Source organism: Macadamia integrifolia, chromosome 8 (genome assembly GCF_013358625.1).
Source record: "Macadamia integrifolia cultivar HAES 741 chromosome 8, SCU_Mint_v3, whole genome shotgun sequence".
Lineage (NCBI taxonomy): Eukaryota > Viridiplantae > Streptophyta > Magnoliopsida > Proteales > Proteaceae > Macadamia > Macadamia integrifolia.
In genome coordinates, this window is record NC_056564.1 from 8,851,714 (window position 1) to 8,858,782 (window position 7,069).

Consider the following 7,069-nt stretch of genomic DNA (forward strand, 5'->3'; position numbering starts at 1 on the left):
ACCCAACCCCTTACCCGCGTGAGAAGCTATCCAACTCCCTTCCTCCCAACAGGTCCAACACTCAAAATTAGGGGTGCCAATTCTATCAATTCAAGCTCGCACCAATAGGCCTTATCGAGCTCAACATGTTTACAGCCCGACCTAGACCGACCCTATTAATAAACGTGTCGATTGATTTATGAAATGAACGTTCACGATGCAAGTAGCTAGCTCGTCAGGCGTTCGACTGAACCGACACATTTATATGCCTGGCTTGAACTGACTCGTTGCAGCCCGACCCCCTTTAATACTATATAAAATTTCTATTTTTCCACTGATAGTAATAAACAAATTAAGTTGTCTTACCCTTTGCTTTGTAATAGGATTTACTTTAATTAAGCTTTATTTTGTAAGTTGTAAATGTCATAATCTCTTCTTTTTCTTTGTAAGAACAACCATAATCTCATATCATTTCTCTTTTTTACTAAAGATTTGTTTCACATATTTTTGGACATTCAATCAACTTAAGAAAATAATTTTAGGATAGGCACATTTAAAGCTTGTTTATACTTAAATAGATCCGTAGTCCAGTTAAGGCCTGATTAAGACCCATACAAGGAAGTCCGATTAAAGCCCGACACTGACCAGCCCGATTATAAACCGTATCATACCCCCTAAAGCTAGGCCCATTTACTTAAACGGCCATTCACGATGCAAGACTTTCAAGTGGTCAAGCCCAATTAAACCCGACCGAAAGGAGCCCGACCTGACCGGTTGACACCCCTACTCAAAATCCAAATGGTCAACATCAACTTCTCTCACGCCCCCCCCCCCCCCTTTCCATCCATGTGCACCAAGAGCTCCATTGGTTCTATGCTATTACTTTTATTTTATATGACTCATTGGAATCAGATATTAGATATTGTTTATTGCAATGTTAAAAACCTGTTTTGGTTCTTAAAAAATATTAATTAGCGAATAAATGATTTGCCCTTGTCTCCTTTCCCATCGTTTAACTCCTCTTTGATGTTTGTCACAGATGAGCTTTCCGAATCCTCTTTTTGTTTACCAACTCTGCTCACTTTGACTCATCCTATCCGTAGTTAGCAAATTCGGATTCCGGAATTATTCGGGCGGAGAATTATTCGGAATAATTCGATTGATTAATTTAAGGATTCGGTCAAAAACGCTTATTGGGTTTTTTTTTTTTTTAATACTGTTTAAGTGGACAGAATAATTCGGTTTAATCCCGTTCGATCCGAATTATTCGCGTTTTATATTCACTTTTGAAAAAATCACGAATTTTACCGAATTTCATTTTTAATTCGAATTCGGTCAGAATTTTTGATAAAATATGAAAAAATTCGATTCGGCCGAATTGATAACACTGAATCCTATCTGGATGTGCATAGAAGTTTTTAATAATCTCGCGAATTATTCAAGATTGAAAGATGGCATCATTTACCGAGGTCTTCATTAGGGACTCAATGTGCCAGCTGGGTTCCAAAATGATTATTATGTCTTCTTTATTTTTTGCCATTTTTAACAACACATTAGGTAATACTTTTTCTATTTTTTTTTTCACCATGGTGGTTTCATCTACTCTAATTTTGTACCCAAAAAAGAAAAGAAAAAAAAAATCAAGTTTTCAATCAATAGAATATCAACTGGAGATGTTGGATGGTATAAATATAAGTTGTTAGGCGACGTAAGCTTAAATATCTCCTAACAGCTTTAAAAGTGGCTTGTGTATCAAAATCTTCATATATGTTACCACACAACATTACAAATTGCCTTAATGGATATATATTTTTCTCCTTCGAATAAAATGAATGAAAAAAATCATGTTTTGAGAAGGTGTAGGAAATGTTGTAAGTTTAGAGAACACTTTTCCATTTTTCTGTTTTTTCTTTATTTTCTCCAGCCTTCAAACATATCTGTCTCCCATAAAATGGTCAATTCCTTAATTTATCCATCCACACAATTTTTAACAATATCTCTACCAAGTCCGGGTCCTCTAAACAATAGACAAAAAAATTATCTTCATCGTTTGACGCTTAAAAAAAAAGGGTTTCTACACTTTTAAATATCTAACTTAAAGCCACAGTCATGAGAAATACCCTAGAAAAGAACTATGTAGAAGTACCTAGTCAAGGGGTGTCAATTGATCGTCCAGTCTAGTTGGGTCTAATTGGTCCCTACTATTTAAGGTTTCACATAGTTTTCGCCTATCCGAGTAATTGTGCCTTGTTTGCTGGAGCATGAACATGTTTATTATTTGGTCGATTGATAATTGATCCATAATCAAGCTCATGGCATTTGGGCTTTAAACATGCTAATAAAATAATTGGGCTATAAATGGTTTTTAAATGGGCTAGAGTCGGGCTAAATATACTTGAATGAGCTAATTATGCTATAAACGGAGATCATTGGTCGGCCACAATATTCGGTCAGTCCCAACCAACCATTAACTTACTTCGAGACCACTTGATTAATAATCGTGTATTGGTCAGGCCTATCTTAGTCTTCAACCAATCAGTTAAAGTTAGTCTACCAATGCGAGCCAACTTTTGACACCCCTAATCTATTTTGCACACATTTTTCACCACACTTTCAGTTAGATGGAGTCGAAAATTTGTTGATAGATAGGCCAAAAGTTATTTGCTCACATATCAAAATTTTTTCCCAACTAGATTTGAACAAGTGGTAGAATTCAGATATGAAAATCCACAAATATGGAACAATACGAAAAATCTATTAGTAGGAATTAACATGTCATTGTTTCTCACGGCATAAATATGTGTGTAGAGCACGTAAATTTTATACTATTGACGAAAGGAAAATGAAAAATCTTCATGCATCACATGGGGTATCAAAAGGTCACGTAATAGACCAATGGAAAAATGCACTTGCAACCCGAACCCTACATACCCAAAAAAAAAAAAAAAACTTTGATTTCCTACATGTTCTACCTATGACGGCCTTCTTAGGTTGTTCGAATATTTGCCAAGACAAGGTTTGTTAATTGCGAAATAAAGTTCTAAATATCTATTGAAAAGTGGTTAAAAAAGTCCATTTTGAAATTTGGTTCAAGATAAATGAATAAATATGACTAGAAGAAAAAAATGCCATAATGTATATCATTTAATTTAATTTTGAATTTCGACAAGCAGAAAATTAACAGTTTGAACAGTCACATCACCACATAAAAAAAAATAGTAGATAATAGAAAAAGACCTTTCCGCTAAGTTATACTGGTACAAACTTTTGGCCTGAAAGAAAATTCCTAAATAAAATACCCAATAGATATATTATTGAGAATATTTTGTTCATCTTTTATATTTTACAGACCAAAGTGATGTGAAAATGAGAATGAGTGGCAAATTGCACTTTTTTAAATTTAATTTTCAAGATTTTCTATATAAAAAGTCTTCAATTTGATTGAACCATAACATAGTGTATTTCTTTTGGTATCAATGCCATAGTGTGTCATATCCTCTTGTTCGAGACATACGACAAATAATTGGAGGCCCTAATGGAAAGGAAACAAAATTATAGTTTAAATTATTAAGAGTGGCAACAAAAATAAGAGAAACAAAGAAAAAAAAAGATAAAGGAAAAGAGTATAGACATTACTGGTATTTATAGTCCTCTCACACGCTCTTTTCTTCCGACACTATCGTGATACATGAATCTAGCAATGCTTGCATCCAGATATAGAAGGAAGCGAAATGACACTACACCCCCATGAAATGCTCAAATTCCATCCTTCTTAATCACTTGTGTTCCCTCTCATTGGCCCTCGTGCATGTGCAAGGGCCACACTCCCATATTGAACGTGTTTGACTTTGAGGTGCTATGGTCATGTTCAACAAAGGGTCGAAGACTTGGGACGCTCCTATAAGGATGAGTGATCTGAATCTGATTGAAGGAGCTAAAAGAGATATGTACACACCTAAAATAACAATAAGAATTAGTGAAAAATGGCATGCATAATCTAAGTTTTGTCCTAAGTATAACCTCATATTGAGTTGACTAGAGGGCAAGATCCATGTAACCAACCCCATTTAGTTGAGATTTTCCTGACTTGCCGATGTTGGGTTTTTGTTCCTTTTACTTTCATTTCTTTTACTCTCATTTATTTTACTTTAATTTTTTTTTCTTTATTTTTGCACGCATATATGTAACTAGGTGTGTTAAGCGGTCAGGCTGGGCCGGGTTGGTCTCGATTGGGCCTAGTCGGGCTCGGCCAATTTCTAGGGTTGCACCGTGAACGCCCATTTAGCTGAACAGGCTTAGCTAGCGCAAGCATGGTACGGTTAATAATCGGGTCGGTCAGTCTCGAGCTTTAATCGGGCTACCATAAATGGGCCTTAACCGGGTTATAGACCTATTTAACTTTAAACGGACATTAAACGGGTCCTCTTTAAAATTGATCTCTTAAATGTGCTTGAAGAGGAATACCAATAAAATGAGGCAAAGATTATGCATGTGGCCAATGATCTGAGGATTTGAGGGTTGAAAATCTCATGCATATGAGATCCTTTTTTTTTCAAATCACTCGTAAGAATTTTCTGTTCAGGAGTGTGACACCACCAATGGAAAAGTCTATACAAGCATCAATAAAAATGAGGACTTTTAACTTTCATAGTGAGTGGGTGGGTGGGCCAATCATTTTATAGGGGTATGTGTCCAGGCACAAGAGCCATGCTCTATCCCCAAATATAAAATGGGAGAACGAATGCTACTGCTTGATAGAGGTGGATTGTGAAAATACATCCTTACCTTCACCTCCACTTCCCTATGTGTCTTAACGTGGGATACACAAGCGGATAGCATTCTCTTTCCTATATAAAATATGGTTTTACCAATCAAGATATGTTTCCCATCAAAACTGTTTTGGCCTTGATTGATCCTACAACTGTTCCAGTGTTTTATAACCTTGCATCCCATAGAAGGGAGTTTCTTAATCAGTGCCTGTGGCTAATGAACTAAGGGCTGAAAATCTAATTCATATGAGATTTTTTTTCCCGACCACTACTAAGAATTTTCTGGTAAGGAATGTGGCTCCTCCACCAGTACAGGTTGTTAGGATTCAAAATGTAACCACAAGCGTAAGGATCAGTGTAGCTACGGATCGAACACAGGGAGAGCAGTCACTTTATTTTTTACTTCTTTTAATAATGCGAATGTAAACCAATTAATGGTTGTGATCTAATTCTAACTACCGTCCTAAATATATGTACCTAAAATAACATCCTAACCATTCGTCATTTAAGAAATTAAATACGCAAGCCACGCAGTTAAAATTAAATGAATAAATAACTGAAAATAAACAATCCAAGCAATTAAAAAGCAATAAAGGAAAAAAATGCTGAAATAAAAATAAAGTAAAAGAAAGGGGATAAAGCTAGAGAGAGGCTCATAAGTAGGTTTCTTTACTTAGCCCGAGAGATGCATCATAATATGAACTTCCCTACTTGACCAGAGAATCACTCTTACAAGGGTTACTCTACTTGGCTTTAGGGGAAGGGAGGCAATTAAAATAAAAATAATAAAATGATATTTCTATAGCTATGAAAGGCAAAGCCAACACATACACTAGCCATGAACCTTAGGGGAAAGGAAAAGTAATAATGTAACGACTGAAATTAAAATCCTAAATTAAGAAAGAAAGGGTAGTCAGAAGAGGGAATGAGAGGGGGTGAGAAGACTTATGAAGAAGCCTACCTACCTAAATCTTCAATACTTGAACTTGAAAACTTGATCGAGATTTGAAATACTACCAGTACTAAAAACTAGATCTAGAATAAACTGAATCTAAAATTGCTAGTACTAGAGAAGACAAATCTGAAAAGAAAAATTGAACTTGAAAGACTTGCTCCACAGCTTGTTCTTGTCACCTAGAACTAGAAATTAAAATTATTACACATTTGAATAACTTGAATTGCATAAACAAATAAACATAAAAGACTTTGCATTAATTAATGAAACCAAATTACAAAAGTATTTAAAGTGACAAAAACTAAGAAGAACTAGAACTAGAAGGAGAGCACAACTAAAAATTAGAGAAAAAGAAAGCAAGAGAGGGACAAAAAAAAACCTTTAAGAAGAGAAGTACCTCCTCCCCTTGTGTTGATTCGATTATATAGAGAATGGGGGAGGGAATGGCAGCCAAGAGGTTCGAACTCGAGGCCTACTAATAAGGAAGGGATTTTGCACACCACAACTCACCAACTACACTAGGTAGTTGTTATTAAAAAAATGAATATTCAATCACCTAATGATGTGGTCCATTGATCCTTGTTGGAATTTAGAATATTCTTTTGTACCCCTAAGACAACTGCAAATGGGCTAGTTCTGCATCTCGATTCAGTTCTAGTCCATTATTTTTTTTCTAGCCGAAAAAAAATAATCACTTGTACGGTTATCCAAACAAATGTGTAATTTTAATTAAACACGTCCATCTTGCTCAGAATTTCATCCTCTTCGTAACCATGAAAAGAAACAGGATCTCTTTACGTGTAAAATTGGAGAGATAGCGTCTGATAGTCCTTAAGGCCTTAAAAATATAAAACTTGCAAAAAGAGAGTAAAACCCAAGGTAAATCCATTCTAAATATGTAAAATGCATGTTTTACTACCCTAGATTTTACACATAAATGTGATCATCACGGGTTAATGAGAGCTTCCATTCAAGCATCAACAAAAAATAAGACTTTTATCTTTCATAGGGGGTGGGTGGGCCAATCATTTCATAGGAACATGTATCTCCACACAAGAACCATACTCTATTCTCAAATATAAAATGGGAGAAAGAGTGTTACCCTGCTTGATGGAGGTGAACTGTGAAAAGACACCCCTACCCAAGGATTTAGGGGATGGATCGGTATCAGATTATTTTACCCTTGCTTTTTTTAAAAAGTACTATTTTTTACCATTTTACCTATGCAACGATATGAAACATCAATCTGGATCAGTTAGGGATCGGGCATCGATCTCAGTCGATACCAGTCCGACACTTGAAACCATGCCCCTACCCCCACCTCCACTTCCCCATATGTCTGACCGTAGGGTACACAAGCGGGTAG